General features: G+C 31.7%; 1 long non-coding RNA gene across 1 annotated transcript; it reads right to left on the bottom strand.

Moving 5' to 3' along the window:
* Nucleotides 1–12,981: 12,981 nt before the first annotated feature.
* LOC146921940 (uncharacterized) lies at nucleotides 12,982–16,103 on the bottom strand. The gene is made up of 2 exons (XR_015012282.1): nucleotides 13,496–16,103; nucleotides 12,982–13,202 (listed from the first exon to the last, which is right to left on the bottom strand). It is a non-coding gene; the product is annotated as an uncharacterized LOC146921940 (long non-coding RNA).
* Nucleotides 16,104–19,736: the final 3,633 nt, after the last annotated feature.

The following is a 19,736-nucleotide window of genomic DNA, read 5'->3' as shown; positions in this document are numbered from 1 at the left end:
TCGAAATACCAAACCAAATTCTTTAGGAATGAATTTGGATGGTTACTTTAATTTTTTAGAAAAAACTAATTACTGATAAACTAAGTACCAATTACATATTTCTTACTCCATTCCATTGCAGAAGAAATGGTTATGTTAAACAGATTCACCAAACGGGGGCGGCGGCGGCAGATAACGACCCACATCAGCCAAGACATGACGCCACAATTACGATATGGGTGTGTTTGGACTTAAAAATGGATTTATTTTGGATGATCAATTTAATGACAGCGTTAATTGGACATGGCAGTGGCAGTGGACGAGATATGGGTTTTTCGTATTGTTGAATGATCATTCTTAATTTTGTATTGTTGAATGATAATTGATAAATCTTGGTGTCAACAAAGGAGAAGAAGAACGGATGTCATTGATGTTTTCCTAAAAATGTGAAATAAAAAGTTGATTATCGTTCAACCAATTTCTCAGTATTGCTCTAGAGAAAGAAAAATGTTTTATGGGTTCAAGTTTTAACATGGAACAGATGAAAAAAAATGAAAGGTTTACCTTATATAAAAGGGTAAAATGGATAGTTTGGATAAAATGTCAGGGTAAGGGTATAAATGTTGGGTGTAGGGTAAAACTTCCTATAAATTCGTATCGTGGCAAAAAAATTTGGGGTGTAGAAACTACAAAAATCACTTTGATAAAGGGGTGGCATTTAGGGTGGGTAGGAGGAATACTTTCCCACTATGACAAAGTTCCATTTTCTACCATTGATATATTATTATTTTAAATGAATGGTTCAGATCCACTCAATATTTTTACCTGCAACCTCTTGACAACTTTTTGGAACAGCACCTTTAACAAAAATGATGACCCCACAAGTAATACATTTTTATTATAATTCAATCTAGGCTTACACATGGGCTTTATGTGTTTGATTTTGGGCCATAAATTTTTGAATTCTTCTCTTCACCCAACACAAATCACTCGCGTCCTGCAGCGTTGCCTAAATTACCCCTATGCAAGTTAAGTCACGCTGCATGTCTTAACTTGCGCACATTGTATTATGTGCGTGACTTAAGTAGTGCGGCGTGAGTTAACTCACGCAGCGTTACTTAAGTCATATATCAGCAAAACAGAAACACATTTCCCTCATTTCCTAAACTTCCCAACTTCGAATTTTTTCCCCCCATATCCGATTTTCATCATTCTTGCGCCATTCAAAGCCAATTTCTCCCACATTATCAAGTAAGTGATGATTACCCTAATTAATTACATTTAACTTGTAGAAATTTTAGTTTTTTTTGAAGAAATATAACATTTTTAGGTTTTTATAAATTTTGCTTGGATGTTAGTTTTGATGATTGTTAGTGATGAATTAACTTAGGAATTGTTGTTTAGAAGTTGTTTAGAGTACAATGTGGTAGTTTAGAGTTTACAAATTGTTAAATTACCTAGTTGTTTGAAAATTGCACACTATGTGTTTGGTAAAATGTCTCAATGGTAATTATTTAGTTTTTTTGGATTGTGAATTATCAAATTAGTTAGCATATGGTTTGTTAATTTTGATTATAATATGTTTGACTTCAATGTGGTAGTTTACATATTGAAATGACATTGTTGGAATTTTAGTGTTGTTGTTGAATTGTTGGAAATGACACAATGTGCGTGTGAAAATGTATCATTGAATTTGTGTTTTGTTAAATGTTGTGCAGATATGCCTCGGAGGAATATGTCTCAGAGACCGCCTGAGCCGCCTCAGGATAGGAGTGACAGACTTAGGGCAGGGAGGCCTGCCCCTACTAGTAGTGCACGGAGGGAGAAAGAAGCATTACACCCTCCTATGACTGGTTGAGGGAGAGGTGGGGGAACGAGACTTCGTCCTAGATGGGCCTATCCCAGACGGTGCACCCGACGTAGTATCAACAACATTATGAGGTGTATCAGCAGCCGCAGGATCATGCGTATCATTTTCAGGAGCCTCAGCCTCACCAGTATCAGTTTGATGCTTATCAACAACATCAGTATCAGGATCATCATGAGCAGCCTGTTGTTGAGGAGTAGCCTGTTATTGAGAAGCCTCAGCAGCATGATGAAATTGAGCAGCCTGAGCAGTATGATGGTGGGGCTCGTTTTCAGAGGGTGTCGAGGGTGGTGTACGAGGCCGGCCCGGACGGCTATGCAGGGGGGCCTTCTGACCTCAGGCTTTTACCTCACTTTGATGGACATGTGGCATGCAGGATATGGGTCGATGCCGATGTAAGTATAATTTAATGGGTGAGATTTCACAAACAACAATATTAAGCATATAATTCATCAATTACATTTAACAACAAAAACATCATCAACATATCATAATAATAATCATGTAACATCATATCATCATCATAAACAACTTCATATTAATCATCGACATCAACTTCATAATCAATCATCGACATCAACTTCATAATCAATCATCAACATCAACTTCATAATCAACTTCGTAAATTAATCTTTAACAACTTGACGACTTTGACTCGACTATGCAACTCCAACTCGACTCTGCAACTCTTAACATCTTAAATCATCTTGACAATGCAAATGCATGTGGTACCAATCAGGGCATCAAGCCCCCAACATATTTGAGCGTAAAAAGGCTCCAGGGCATCAAGCCCCTAACATATTTGAGCAAAAGCTCCAGGGCATCAAGCCCCCAACATATTTGAGCGTAAAAAGGCTCCAGGGCATCAAGCCCCCAACGTATTTGAGCAAAAGCTCCAGGGCATCAAGGCCTCAACTTTGAATGAGTATGCATGGACTCAACATCTTACATCTTAAACATCTTGAACATCATGAACATCTTATATGACTCCAATAATTTGGACGACATTTTACAACTCTACAACTTAGACCGACATTTACAACTTTATGACATTAATGGTCAACAATAGCAAAACAGCAACATATGCAGCAAATAACAGCTCTTATACATCATATAATCATTAAAGAATGAATCACATCGACATAATCATCATAAGTAATACTTAAGATGCATATTTAACAACATCACATTACTATTAATATTAATCATCTTAATTCAGGTCTTCTGGACAGCTTCTAACATCATCAATAACTTTCATTTCCTACCCCAAGGTCTTCTCAAGACTACACGTGCGAAAAGGATCGCAAGGCAACAATTCAAGGCAACCTACCACTAGTTAGATTCATCACAGCATAGGTTAAATACTCTTAAACACCTTAATTAAACTCATAGTACACAAGCTTTGAAGTTTGGAGACAATCCATAAGTTTTGGTTTAACTTAGAAATAGTTATGCCGAATTTTCATAAAGTTTTATTAAGACCCACTTGGAGTATTTTCATCATAACTCAAAATCTAAAAATCATTTTTGAGCCAAACCAAGACCATTAGAAAGCTAACACAATTATCTAAAACTTTCATGTTTACACCGGAGGCAAATTCAAAACGGAAAAGGGTGAAAAATGTGAATGCTTTCTAGATTGGGCCGACAGAAAATCGGTGGCCGATTTTGACAAATCGGGGGCCGATTTTTGCAGAACTAAAACTGGAAATTTGGATCAGAAATTAGTGGCCGATTTTGATAATTCGGTGGCCGATTTTGGGCTTCTCAACAATTCAAAAATCAGTTTAACAATGCGTTTTTCACTTAAGAATCACTCTTAAATCCCAATTTTCATCAACCCAAATTCCAAATTTATAGAAACCTCTACCTATGATTATTCTATGAACTAAACATCAACTGGACATGAATTTGATAGACTCCTATTCAACTAACAACCTATAACGACTTCAAACCCTAATTCACAAAATTCTCACAAACTCAACCTACAACATGTTAAATCTAATTATCAGAATTACAGACTTAATAATACTGAATATTAGTCTCACCCTTACCTTAGATTGATTGATTGTAAGGATTCTACAGATTTCTCTTCTCTGGTTCTTCTCTTCTCTAGGTTTCTCCTCTTTCTCCCAAAAACAGTTTGCACGTAATCCTTATTTTCTAACTCTGACTCTCCTCTTTATATATAAATCCTTAACCTACTTATTTTCCCATATTTCCAATTCTGCCCCAAAGCCTCATTATTCTAAATAATTATATTTTTCCACTAAATATATTCTCCCACTAAGTATATTCTCCCACTAAATATATTCTCCCACCAAATATATTCTTCCACTAAATTTACTCTAATAAATAATAAAATAAAGCCACTCAATAAAATATCAACATATCACATAATTAAATAAATCATATAATTCGACTCTATCTCAAGAAAAATAATTAAATAACAAGGAGGTCGTTACATTTGGTAATCCAGAGGTTCTTCACATCATGCAAGGCATACAGTCTAAGTGGAGCATGCTGAAGCAGGTGCCAGCTCCGCGGAGGAGGAGTAGGAGTCCACGGGATGGACCAGTATGACTTGTGTAGCTTTTATGACTTGTGTAGTTTTTTTTGTTTGACATTTTGTTGGATTTGGTTGTAATCCTATTACACTTGCGCTTTTTAGCGTTTTTATGACATTATTCGTTATTTTATTCCGTTATTTTTCGTAATATAATTATGAGTTGCTCTTGATTGAATGTATTATTGAATGAATGATGAAAAATCTGTTCTTGAATGAATGTATGAAAGAATGATTGAAAAAATAGGGAAAATAGAGGTTTCTGCCTCTTCTGGTTGTATGCACAGAATGTGCGTGAGTTAACTCACGCATGTGCTAATGGCTGCGCAAGTTAACTCACGCAGTGTTTTACACATGCGTTACTTAAGTAGCGCAGCGTATGTTAACTAACGCATAAATTTACACTTGTGTTAGTTAACTTGCGCAAGAGTATATTTGGAACGGCTGCAAGGTGTGAGCAAAATGTGCAGGGTGAAGAGCAAAATTCTAAAAAAAAATTTCTGCTAATAATGGGCTACATAAACAATTTCCAACCAACCAACCTTAATTAATTTACTAAACTAGTACAGTGACCCGTGCCAAGCACGGGAAATAAAAAACTTTTTTTTATCAATGTATATATTTTATATTATGTTATCTTAAAGTTATAAGTGTGGTTATAATTTAAATTTGATATGGATAAAAAAATCATCTTAATTTTGTTTATTTTGTATATATTTTGAAATATCTAAACATTGCACATAATGATTAAAGTATTTGGAGTTATACTTATACTAATTATTTGTAGTTTAAGATGTAGTCATTCTTAAACTTAGCAAACGTTAAATTTTTTTTATATAATATAATAGTCAGTGTCAGATGTATACACCTAGTCTGTGAATGCAAACGTTGAATTTTTTACGGATGTGTATAAATATAGTTTGGGCTACAGAAACGCCGATTGTTATTTGTTTTTATTTTTTACAACACCAATGGTCTAATGTAAATATTGTATTTTAGGGTAACAACGATGTAAAAAAAAGGTTCGCGTATTGTTATACCTGAAAAGTGCATCAATTAAAAGTCAATGGCAGGAAGATCTGCTTATATAGAAATTGCATGTCCTGTAATGACCAGTACGCCTTACAAAGAAATTAAAAATAAAACGAATTCCAAACAATACGCAACTTTAGTTTTCTAAATTATAGCAACAACAATTCTAAAACATAACCAATGATCATACTTTTCGAAAAACTTCACGATACACAACATTTGTGGTCTCCTTGCAAACATTATTATCTTCATCCAAGATGAGCAGCTTCAGACCTTTTCTAGAAATAACTCAAGAGACAGCGACATAGATTTATCCATGCGTGAACACAGGCTCAGGAAGATAAACTCCCACTCGAGATAAAGATTGACCCTGACTTTTATTTATTGTCATTGCAAAACAAAGTGTCAATGGAAATTGCCTGCGCCTGAATTTGAAGGGTAGTCCTAGATCACTCGGAATAAGATTCATCCTGGGAATGAATACCCTGGTGCCTGCCCTTTTTCCTTTAATTACGGTAGCAGCTATCGTGCTCTTCCCTAGATGTGTAATTGTCAGCTCGTACCATTACACAGTCCATTGGCCTGATCTATGTTTTTCATCAGCATAACTGGACATCCCACCCTTAGTTTCAACCGGTGATTTGGAATTTCAGAGCTCTTAATACCATTAAGAAATTTCGTTGTGAACCACTCGTTTTGGACATCAGAATTTTCATCCGATCGACAAACAGAATCAGAGCTTAAATACTCTTTCTCTTCACCTGGAATCAGTGACATCATATATTCGTTAACATGCTCAATTGAATCAAGCGTTGGTGCGAGTATTCCCCTTTCTTGGAAAAATAGTGGGCCACCAAGGTTATCATTCAAATCAGGATACACAAAGTCTATAAGTGACATCAACAGATTTGTTGTGTCCGATATGAGCAAATCTTCAGGAATTTCTACCTTCATTTCACCATTCTCATCCGAAGCGTTGTTACCGTCTCCAATTGAGAGTATCCACTTGCCAAAATTAGCAATTTCTTCCTGCTCTGCAGGTACCGAAGATGCACCCAATCTCATATTAACAGTAAGCCTCAACACATTACGATAAGCCCATATCTTTGATGAATTGATTGCGGCTTCAACAATATCCTGCCTCGTTCCTTTTCGGACAATAGGTAATATCTGCCTGAAATCACCACCTAAAACTATCGTCATTCCACCAAAAGGTATAAACTCGTTTAGGGGATCATTCTTGGACACGATATCACGCATTGATCGGTCAACTGCCTCAAAACACCATCGGTGCATCATTGGAGCCTCATCCCAAATTATCAACTTTACAGCACGCACCAGGTCCGCCCTAGGACTATCATTTTCCATCGTAAGCGATGATGTCTCATTAATCTCAATAGGGACTGTCAGCGTCGAGTGCAAGTGCGAAGTACTTTTTTAATGTATCATAAAATTTTGTGATGCAAGTGTGAAGTACTTTTTTAATGTATCATAAAAAAAATTGAAAATTAATTTATACAAAGTTAGTGAATATTTAAGTTATTTAATATATAAATCAATATAAATTTAAAATAACTTTTGTATAAATTATAAAGTTTTTTCTGACAAAAATTATGACTCGTAATATTGTGTAGTTTTTTGTAAAAAAAATATTATATAGTTGTATTAAGATATTTGCTTTTACAAATATAACATACAATATGTACTTTACAACTACTTTTTATTTTAAATTAGTATCTTTATCCTAACTAATAAATTGTTTATGAAATAGAGTAGTTCAATTGGTTTGAGTTAAGGAATAAGGAGTTGGAGGTATTGGGGTCAAAACATCAACTCATCAAAGGCATCAACACATCAACTCACGCTCTCTTTCTTAATGATTTTTCTTTTAATAATTTAAATGCAACCCATTATATTATACTCCATATATTGTACATGTACTACATTGAATAAAACACCGTAATTCCAAAAGGCTAATGCTCCTCTTTCTATCCCATGTTCTCTCCCAACATTTTACTCAAGTCTAAATTGAGAATTTCTCAATGAAAGAAAGAACTCATCACTCTCTCTCTCTCTCTCTCTCTCAACTCTGAGTTGCGATACAACCTCTACCATCAAATATACCCATTTATGTCTTTGAGTACTTCTCCTCTCTTCAATCTTGATTAGGATACAAACACATCTCTCTCGTACTACATGAATTTGAAAGATCAAATACTCACATCTTGCTCACATTAACTCCTTTTTCTAGCTTGTTATTTTTGCTTTTTCATTCTCTTGTAAACTATTTTCTCAGATCTAAGAAACTGCGTGGCTAATAACCAAGTTAACCCGCCCGTATGACCCGTATTCCGCTTTACCCGAGCCTGCCCAAATCGAGTCCAAATACGGTCGGGATTGGGTCTTGTAAATACACAATCAGTTTCATTTAGTATGTAATTTTTCAGTCCGAACCTGCCCGATGCTCTACCCTAGAATGAGTAAATATTAATGTAAAAACTAATTACTAACACTTGTCATTAAGAAAAAAAGACAATTGTTTCAATCCCTCCAACATAACAATATTTGCACCAAGAATATATTACATTGACATTTTTTTAAAAATAACTTATATTTACTATTGTCAAATTCACCCTTTGAAAATGGTTTTTGATATGATCTATGGTAGCCCATGTTCCTATTACGATTGACTTGTGGAACTTAGGCATGGCAATAAAACTTGTACACGCGGATACCTGATTGAGCTCATTTTGATTTGACGGGTTTACCCCTTTGTTTGGGTTTGGAATTTCTCAATTTCAAAATACGGGTATGAGGCGGGTAATAGAGATATAGCTACACACTTAGAACTCGTATCAAATGTAGAAATATATTGATATGTAGCATGCAATTCTCTAAATATTATCCCGACTTTTGAGATATTTTAGAACATTTAATCACTGTAATCGTTGTAACGCCCGTCTTAATTATTCGATTATTTAAAAATATATTTATATATATGATTTACGTGATTTTCATGATTGATATGTGTGAATTTTATGATTCATGAAGTTGAGTGGGTTATATGATTTATAACTGCATAATGTGGAGTATTTTGTTGTGGTGAAGTTGCTATGTTGTTATGACTTATTTTATTATTAAATAAAATAAGATATGAGAAATAAAATAAAAATATTAAAGATTGGGCTGCGTGGTGAGATGAGCAATTAGTAGTGAGAAGAGTAAAAAGGAGAGATAAATAGACAGACATAAGTTAGGAAAAGTAGTACGTACGTTTTTGGAGAAAAAGGGAGAAAAGTCAGAAAGAGAGAAGAACCAAGGAGGGCTGCGATTCTGCTATTATCAGGTAAGGGTGAGACTAATTTTCAATATTATTAAGGGTGTAATTCTGTAGAATGAATTTAACATGATTAGGTTAAGTTTTGGTGAGAATTGGGAATTAGGGTTAAGATCGATTTTGATGATTGAACCATGAAAAGATGTTAGAATGATGCAAAATTAGTGTACAGACCTTAGATATTGCCTAAGATGATAATTAGATGCTAATTGGATGAAAGAAACATGAGAATAGGTGAAAAGTTGAGATTTTTAGGTTTCTGGCCGTACTGACATTCATCGCTCGCAACTGCGAGCAAGAACACTCGCAATTGCAAGCTAGGAGCCATCGCTCGCCATTGCGAGCAAAACAACTCGCAACTGCGAGTAACCAAACACTCGCCATTGCGAGCAAGATAGCTCGCCATTGCGAGCAGGACCTTAGGAATCCCAGAATGTGCGCTTTGCTCGCCATTGCGAGCAAAGTTACTCGCCACTGCGAGTTAGGCTGTTAGTTGCCCAAAATTGTCCCGATGCGATCCTTTCGCACGTGTAGTCTTGAGATGACCTTAGAAGTAAGTTAGAGAGCTGTTTAGGATGCTTTCATAAGCTCCAGAAGTCTGTTATGGTGACTGAAATTAGAAGTGTTGCTGCATGAATGCTATAATGATGTTTTATGATATTTATATTGATGTAATTAATTCTTTATGTGAATGTTAACACATTCAAGCGTTGTTAATTGTTGTATGTTGCTGCTGTTTTCTGTTGTCGACTGCTAGTGTCTTGAGGTTGCATGAGTCGGTCTATGTTGTTGGAATTTAAGAAGTTGTCCATGATTATGAGTCGTATGAGTTGTACACGTCGTTGTCTAAGTTGTTGGAAGTTGAGTTCATTGCATACTCATTAAAGTTGGGGGCTTTAGGCCCGGCAGCCTTTGTGCTCATTAAAGTTGGGGGCTTTAGGCCCGGCAGCCTTTGTGCTCATTAAAGTTGGGGGCTCTAGGCCCGGCAGCCTTTGTGCTCATTAAAGTTGGGGGCTTTAGGCCCGGCAGCCTTTGTGCTCACACGTTGAAGAGCCTATTATGCTCATTTTGTTGTTGATTGGTACCACATGCATTTGCATATCAAGAGGTTCATGATGTTTAAGTTGTCAAGATGTTGTCGAGTTGATAGAGTTGCATGGTCAAAGATGAGTCGTGTTGTTAAGTTGTTGTTGAGTTGATAGAGTTGCATGGTCAAGGATGAGTTGTGTCGTCAAGTTGAGTGTTAAGTTGATTATGATTTGTGATGAAAATTAGTAATGGTATTGATGATTGTATTTGTTATGTAATGAAAAATTATGCTAATTGTTAATTGTTGATATGTTATTAATGTTTAAGTTGTTAAATGCATTTTATTGGATTATATGCTTAATGTATTGATTATGAAATCTCACCCCTTCTGCGTATATGTTGCCTCGACCGTGGGTAATGTGCAGGTAATAAAGATTAGAGGCGTTCATGAGTGGACTCTCAGTTGGTGTCTAGGTGCTCTGATACGTAACGGGATGGGGGCTTGCTTTTACTTCTATTCCTTACGTGTCTCTTTTATGAACTAATTTATGAGATTTTTCAATAAGGCATGCGTGCCAAGACTTTAAATGTTGAACTATTTTCCGCTGCAATAGTTTAAGATTTTTCATGATGTTGAATTTGAAGGATAATTATTATTATCCATTTTATGATTTTAAATGAAGTATGTGACATACCGTTGTGGTCAAAATACTCTGATTTTAAATGAAATTTTTATGTTGGGAAAACGGGGTGTTACAATCGTTACCCTAGTTTGAAATTGACTAATTACTTTATGGGGAGGTCTGTTGATGCAAATATGGTGTGGGTATTTTCCTTCCTCAAATGGAGTAGATTAATTAAAAAAGGTGGATATTAATTTCTTGTAGTAGGTTCGGGTTTGGGGAAAATTTTATGTTTGGGGCGGGTTCGGGTTTGAGGATGAAATTTCTCGTTACTCATCTGTTTCAACACTTCTTTTACCTCATGTTCTTGAATCCGATGATAGTAGTTATACTTTCTATCCTCCTCTCTAATGTCTATCATGTCCAAGTATGGTAATATATATCTCATAACCTTCATTAAATAAGTTTTGAAAATACTACTTTCATTTACCCTCTTCCTTTTTAATACACTTCACTTTATCCATATATATTTTCTTTCTTTCTTGTCCCTTAGCAATAATATATATAAACTTTTCGTATAACCCTCAAAAGCTTGTGTTCGTTTTGTGTTCAATGTCTTCTTGGCCCCTTTCTTAGCTCTCTTATAATTTTCCTAGATATTTGTACTTTTACACCTATAGCACACTTCCCTTTTGATTCTCACTTTAATTTGCACACTTTGGTTCCACCAAGATTCTTAACTCTTAGCTAGGTCCAAAACCTATTAATACTCTTAGTGCCATCTAGTTTCACGTAGCATTTTCGCTTCTATGTAGCTTCACACAACCTTCCTTTAAAATCTTTTGTAGGAAAACACTTTGTTTTTCATCCTTTAAATGCCACCACTTGATCCTTGTATACCAACTGTGGCATCTCCTCTTCGCTCTTCTCTTAATACTTACATCCATAACCAATATTATATGTTGGATAGTCAAACTCTCTCCAGGTAAAACTTTAAGTTCAAACAAATCTTTCTGTTAGAATTCCTACTAAAAATAAATCTATCCGAGAACATGACATCTCACTCTTGTATGTAATAAGATTCCTTCTTCTTTTCCTAAAGTAAGATTAACAGACAAAAAAAAAATATAGGATGGATTTACCCTATGTATTTATCTCCCGAAGGCTATACCATCATTCACGCCTTCAAAACTTATCAAACACTCCTTACATGCCCATTTAGATCCCCTCCTATAATTTTTGTTCTCCTAGTGGTATATCTTGAATCAAGCCTTTCAAATCCTTCCAAAATTTTACTTTAGAATATTATTCCAACCCTACCTAAAGTGCGTAAACACTAATAATATTAATGATGTCTTATTCAACTACAAACTTGTGGCCTATAGTCCAATCTCCTATCCTCTTTACATCCACTTGTAGGTGTGGATCCAAAAGCATGTTTAACAACACCAAGATCCATATATATATATATATATAATTCTTTTTTAGGGAAGATCCAAATATATATGAACACATCTGGTTTGACCAATTTTTTAAACTTGTCATTCTACACTTATTTTACATGCATTTAGAATGGTGAAAGGAAAAAAAACCAAAACAAAGTGAAAGTCAAAAGTGTTTTATATAGCGAAAATTTAAAATCCATAGAAATTAAAACTTCAAAAAAGTGAAAAAAGAAAAGAGAAAATATGACGAACAATAGTGAAAGAAAGCAATAGAAGTTGTGCGATTTGTTTTGGCAGAGAAGAAGAAAGAAATATATTCTGATTTGCTTTCTTGTAATCCTCATTTAAGGCTTTGCAAACATTTTAATTCAAATATTTCAATATTAAAGGCCAATAAAAAATTTCATTTAGTTTTGCAAACTTTAAATGCTTGCATTATTGCATATCCATTTGTTTCCTTGTAGGAAAAAAAAATCAAATTCATGTGTAATTATTATAATTTTCAATTTATTTCCTCAAAAGAAAAATTAATTTTTAATTTTTATTGATTTTTTTAACTTAATGTGGATCATTGAAAATTCGACACCTGAATTAGAAGGTTAAGGTTAAGCTACACATGATTAAAAGTTTAATATTTTGGTTTTGGAAAAAGTCCCAACTATTTATAGTTTAGATTAAATTTGGGTTTTTATAATTGTAAGACATGAATATGTTTATTTTATATGTTTATGTCTCAACTTTGTAGTGTCGTGTGTAACTTTTCTTATGTATAGAGGGACTAATATTTTCAAATGTCAAGGGAATAACACAATTTTATTAAATTGAATTTTTTTGTACAATTATTAAATTGTTTTGATATATCTTAAAAGTGTCAAGGGATTAACATATTTTAAATTTATTATTATTTAAGGAACATTTTAAAGAAATTAATTAAAACAAGTGACTGAGTTAATGTAACAATTGTCAATGGATTAAAATTATTTAATAAAAATTATTGCACAAATTGATGCCACATGTAAAGTTTGGTGAGAATGTAAAGAAGACACGCCATGTATATTTTGCATTCTATTGATTCTTTATTGTATCTGTAGGAGAGGAGATTCATAATATACCTAACAAACATATTGAAAAGAACAAAAAATAGATACAGACTATAACACATGAAACAAACAATTGAATTGTTTGGAATATGAAATAGATGCAACTAAAATACAAATTTGTGATCTCCTGTTACAGTGACATGAATCTTTTAACCCTAACTCAGTTTTTTTCATACTTATGTATAAGAGTAAGCGAGCCTAACAGAAACTTGAATCTTTTCACCCTGAAAAATAAAACATGATAGTTCCATAGTTAGAAACATGATAGGCACAGAAAAAACAACAATACATAACCTACTATTAATGATTATTATTAAGGATAAAGGTTTTTAAAAAAACATTGATTAAACCATGGAATATCATTTTGTTTTTCCTAAAGGACCTTGGAATATCATTTGAAAATCAAGATATTTCTCAATTTCATAAAATATTAGCAAATAACTATTGAAAAAAGAAGCAAAGAACCGATAAAGAAAAGTGAATAGAAAGTATAAGCATTGTGATTTACAATTCTCACTTTTGTGGTTGCTCTTTCTCCAAATTCTCGATTTACACCAGTGTAGGCTCTCTCAAAAATTCCAACGGTGGTATCACATCCCAGTTCAATATTGTGGGGGGCCGGAGTGGTTCTTGGTGATGGATCACAGACACAGAGATCCTGACACTTAATGGAGAAATGTTAATGTGTCAAGTGTGAGTTAAAATACTACATTGTAGGAAAGAGTTAATATGAGAAACATATAAGTGAGATGACTCATATACATAATGCCTTAAATAAAAAGAACATTAAATACTCCTTAAAATTTTAGCATGACATGTGTACTATCAAAAATCATCAAGTCAAATATTTATAATAAAAATATAGATTTACCTATTTTATTTTATGTTATATACCAATAAACCATTTTAATGATATTACTAAAGAAATAACAATCAAACACATTTAATGTCATATATACATTAATTTAAAAGCATTAATCATGAGAAATTTCATGAGTGTAATTGGAAAGTTCTAATATGCAGTTTTACATTTCTAAAATATTTATGGACTCGCTGTTGTGTCTTAAATTAACATATAATAATTTTGTGATGATAAAATTATCTAATTTTATTAGTGATTGATCCTTATCACTTGTTGACAACAAATTGCTAGAGATATTTGTTTTTAAAGTATTAGAAATGTTCTCCCTCTCTACTCGATCACCAATTTTCCTTCTATATCTTAACATATAATTCATACATACATATATCATGTTACTACCCCTTTGAAAACTTCCACCTAGAGAAAGAAAATCATCAAAATAATTAGTTCCACAAAAAAAAAAAAAAAACCTTAAAACAATATTGTCATCCACCAAAACAATTTTCAATGAGTAAGGATGTTTATCTTTGTTTTATCTCTCACAAGTCATAGGTGAACTATTTTTTTTTTCCAATGTATGAAATGATATTTGAGTGTCATTTGATTGTAAACAGCAAAAAAAAGAAACAATAGACACCTAAACAAATGAAAAAGGGTGATAGGAATGTGTGAAGTAAAATTATTATAATCTTGAGATCAAGTTTGTAGACATATTTCAGGGGTAATTTGATTTTATTACTGTTTACAACAATAAAATAAAATAAAATAGTTTCCATTGTTTTTTGAGAGGGGATAGTATCTCGTGTTGACCGAAGAAAAATATAAAAAATATTAAATGTAATTAAATTATATGGTAAAGTTTTTATAATTCTTGAATAGTTTGTTTGGTAAGATATTAATGCAAATATTATTTACTTATTTAAGAGATACTACCAGATCTCTACCATATTAAAACACTATCAAGATAATGTCTGATATATTTTTAGATAAGAAACTGTTAAGTCCAGTAGAATAATAATACCAACTTAGATCAAGAAACAATCAAGTCCACTCGAATAATAATAGAAACATTTTTTTTGAGGAAATAATAAGACAAACTTATATCCTTCAAAAAAATAATACAAACTTATAAGAACTTTTTTTTTGAGGAAATAATAATACAAACTTATGAGTAAAGTGATATAATAATATATTAATATATTTGAGGAACATATTTTTCTTTGAATTTTACTAATTTAGAACACATATTTCATTTTTCTTCCTTGTCATTAAATGCAAAATATATCCCTTTAAAATTAGTTGACACAATTGATTCTTTAATCTTTGTCTTGAATGCTATTTGCATACATAATTGATTGAGCCAAAAATTAACAAAAAAAAACTAAAAAAAAAAACAAAATTATCTACTATATAAAAAAGATTTCACAAGGCACATGATTCAAACAGCGAATCTCCAAATTTCTTTATTTGAATAGGGATATTGAGAACGAATTCAATTGATGAGCGAGTTGATCGAAACATTTATAAAACAACAATAACAGTCAAAAGAAAAAACTCAATGAATCAAATAGCAATAACAATGAAAAAAATCAATGAATCAAAACCTATATTCACAGTGAGTTGATTCAAATTGAAAGGAAAAAAAAAACTAAAAATTGATTCTTTGAGGAATTCATGTACTATATAAAAAAAGATCTCACAAAATCATATAAAAAATATCTCACAAAATCATAGGCACATGACTTGAACATATACTCCAATTTTGTTTTTTTGAATGCGAGATATTGGGGACGATTCAATAAATGAGTGTCATATTTGATTCAATAAAAAAAATGATAAAAATAAAAACATCACTTTTTCAGAAAATAAAATAAAAAACACAAAAAAAATATAAAAAGATAAGCAATTAAAAGAACACTGTAATCACATGAATCGAACAATGATACTCAAAATTTCTTTTTTTGAATGAGAGATATCGGTGACAATTCATTAAGTGAGTGCCCTATTTGATTCAAAGAAAGAGTTGAAAAAATAAAAACTGTATTTTTTCAACAAAAAAAAAAGATAGAAAAAATGGAAAAAAAAGGAAAATAAATAAGGAATTAAAACAACATTGTTTAGTTGATTGAAATAAAAATAAAATCAAAACAATCGAAACATGATCGATTTTCGGAGCCATTTGGTTTGTAAAGAGAGACACGAAGACAAACATATAGAAAAAGTAAGGATACAGGAAGGAAAAAAAGAAAATTGGAGTTGTGATGTGGAGAATTTGCTAGCCCCTAATTTATATTAGATTTTACTGTCTAATTTCGTAAAATTACAATATTTAGCTTAACCAATTGTATTTGAGGTCCTATCTTAGCCATTAAGCAATGTATTTTAATTTTTTTTATTAAAAATATGCTACTATCATTAAGCAATACATTTCTATTTTAATTAATCATAGTCAAAGGAAGCACTACAAAAATATATTCCTAATATAACTAACAATAATTGTTTCCTCAAAAAAGAAAAAATAATATGTTTTATTGTAAAATTATATTCTTAATATAACTAACAATGAAAGAAAGACGGTTTTTTTTATTGTAATTTGGAAACTTAATTATTACAAAAGCATAACATATACTGGTATCACAAAAGCATACCATGATACATATTTTTATTATTATTGTTATTACTTTTTTTCTAACAAAACTATTAACATTATTATCATCATATTCTTCCTAAACTATTACTTTTTTTTTTATTGAAAGAGTTAGAACATTTCTTAACTTTCCTTGCATAAAAAAATAAATAAATTTCTTAACGCTCCATTAACTAATTGATTTTTTTTGTGGTGAGACTGCGAAGGGATATGAATTTACATGTTCTCAAAAAATTTATTCTTTTTATTTACAATTTAAATTTGATTATTTATTATTGGATTTTAATTTGAAATTGAAAATAACCATTTAAAATTAAGCTAATATGTCATTTAAAATTAAAAAACTACCATTTATAATAACATTACCAATTTAGGCTTGAATGATTATGGTGAGAGTTAGCATTTGAGAAGCATTATGGTGTAATAGTGCAAATGCTTGAGAATGGAAGAACATTAGAGTGCCACATGTCATTAGTAGAATGAAATTGAAAACAATGAAATATGGTGACACATGTCAAGAATAGAATTGAAGAAAATTATTTCCATAAAGGGCTATAAAACAGGTCGTAAATTTATATTATATAGATTTCTTTAAACCACTTCCTTAATCAAATTTTTTTCGTTAATTAAAAGGCTCATTTAAAAAAAAAATGGTTAAGCTCTTTAAAGTTTTAAATTGCAATTGGAAAATGCAGTGTTAATAGTTGAGATCCATTTTTTCAAAGTTAAGGTTGTGAATGCAAACATCAATTATTTTTTGGTATAATTGAAAACATCGTTAATTACGTTTTTAAATTAATAATGATTGTTAAAATTGAAAACTAATATATTATTTTTGTTTAGCAAGAACATTCACAATAGAGACATATATTTTTTGGTATTTAATTGGTTTCCACGCATGCACATCAATTATTTATAATTTTTTAATATTAGTACATAATACTCATTGGTTTGTTTAAAATGAATGTCATGTAAGATATTTACGTATATATATTAAGAAATGCAATTATTAAAAGAAAGAGAATTGTTACTTTACTAAATCATCTTTATTAACTATTGATTTATTTTTCACTAATAAAAAGGTATACTTTAGAAATAGTGAGTGTATTATTAATTGAAATATACATTTGGGAAAAAAATTGTATTGAAAACTGAAAATCACATTATTTTTTAAATAATTTTTTTATTAAAGGGATACTCATTTTAAAAGCAAAGAGGAAACACTTAATCATTTTAATCAAGTATCTCACTCAATTATTTGAAAGGGGAGTGTTATTTGAACAATCAATTTGGTGATAACTTATTTGACAATCATATTTTACAAAGAAAAAAGTGGTATTGGCACGGAAACCATAGCAATAGAGAGATAAAGTAAAAAGTAATGTGAGTATGAGAGAGAAAGTTGTTGCAAAAGTTGTCAATAAATGGATGTTCAAATATCATTTCCCTATTTGAAATTTGACACAAGTTTAAAATGCTGCACTGCTTGAAAATTGGCACTAGTTTGGTTTCGAACCAGAGTAGAACTAGTTTGTTTTCTATGATCCATGTGTCTTCTTCTACCAGTATGCTTTCGAAACGTGGCAGTGGTTTGATAATTGACAGTCAAAAGTTCTGAAAAGTCTTTGAAAAAATAAAGTGCAGTACTTTTTAGCTTGTCCTATTACTGTTGTTCTGTTATTGATGGAACAATTGTCTGGAATGAGAAGGCTATTGTATTTAGAAAAATGATATTTATAGCTCATGTGTTGAAGTGAAAATATGTCTTCTTTTTTTTAAAAAATATTTTATTGTATTTATTTATATTTTTAAGATGAATATTTTATTTTAAAAAATATTTTATTAAAAAAAACATTTTTCGAATACTTTTTTTACCAACCATATTAATTTAAAAGAAAATTAAAAAGGAAAACATGTAATGCAATTTCATTTGGTGTCAATGAAATACACCCTCCAGTCACTATTATAAGCAAAACTTTGTATTTTAAATTCGTTCAATTAATAATGTATATGATCTTTATTATAGACCACATATAATGTTTAATGAGTGAATCTAAAATAAAAAATGTTGCTTATAATAGTGACCGGAGGGTGGGTGTAAATAACAACAAAATCATCAATACAACAAGAAAAATAATCCATATTGTAGTCTGGAAAGAGTTTACATGCATAAGCTTCACAACAACTTATTTATTCAATATTCAAGGAAACTCATCCATATTCATGAAACCTTAACAAATTTTAATCCAACAACTAGCCAAATTACATATAACATGTTCATTGACAACACTCTAGATATTCTTGAACAACTTCAATACAAACCAAGTACGCTCGAATGCGTTATAGTTATAACAATTAACTTAACAGTACTCCAATATTACAACAACATATATCCATGGTGGGAAAGAATTCCTTCTACCCACTCTAAATGCCACCTGATAAGGGGCGGATCTAGACATGATGATTTGGTGTGGCAAAAATTTATAATACGATATATATATTGGTAATGAGAAAATTAAACAGAAAAAACAAAAACACTACAGCCAAAGGGCTAAGGTAAGACTGTTTCAATTCTGAGTCAGCCAAAGGGCTAAGGTAAGACTGTTTCAATTCTGAGTCTCATGTTCGAATCCCGTCCACCACTTTTTTTGATGATTTTCTTGTTAAAATATGGTTTTCTTCTTAAAAAAAGTTAAAAACGGAGGCACAGGGAATTGAACCGCAGACATGACAATGGTTAAAAGGCATCCTACCACTGCGCCGCACCTTAATTTGTGAAAATGTTGTCAAATTATGTTATATATTACCTTGTTGGGCAATAATCTGGTGTGGCACATGCCACACCATGTTTCAAGCTAGATCCGCCCATGCTGATAAGGTTGTAGTTTCTTTAAATTAGTTGATGAAGATGTAAATGATGATAGGGATTTGAAGATTGTAAAGCTTTAGAAAAAAAATTTTGGACTTAAAGAATGAATTGGAGAACACAAGAAAGAGGTTGATGATTTTGGTGATATTCATATTAATATGTTTTGGGGTTTGCGTTTGCTTGGTGTTAGGGACGATACTTCTTTGCACACTATCAGTGTCACATGAAATACGTATTTGAAGTAGATCAACAAAACTTTGTTTGGGAGTAATGTACTGTCATTATTAAATGAATGCCATTGTTATGCCGATTTTGAATTGAACAATGTTTATGAATAACTCCACAAGCAATGAAATTTGTTTTCAGTTGATCAAATTAAG

This window comes from Medicago sativa, chromosome 5, assembly GCF_051527215.1.
Source record: "Medicago sativa cultivar Bolivia chromosome 5, Bolivia_mono, whole genome shotgun sequence".
In the NCBI taxonomy this organism is placed as follows: Eukaryota; Viridiplantae; Streptophyta; class Magnoliopsida; order Fabales; family Fabaceae; genus Medicago; species Medicago sativa.
The sequence above is the reverse complement of the archived record's forward strand: the minus strand, read 5'-3'. Positions and strand labels throughout refer to the sequence as shown.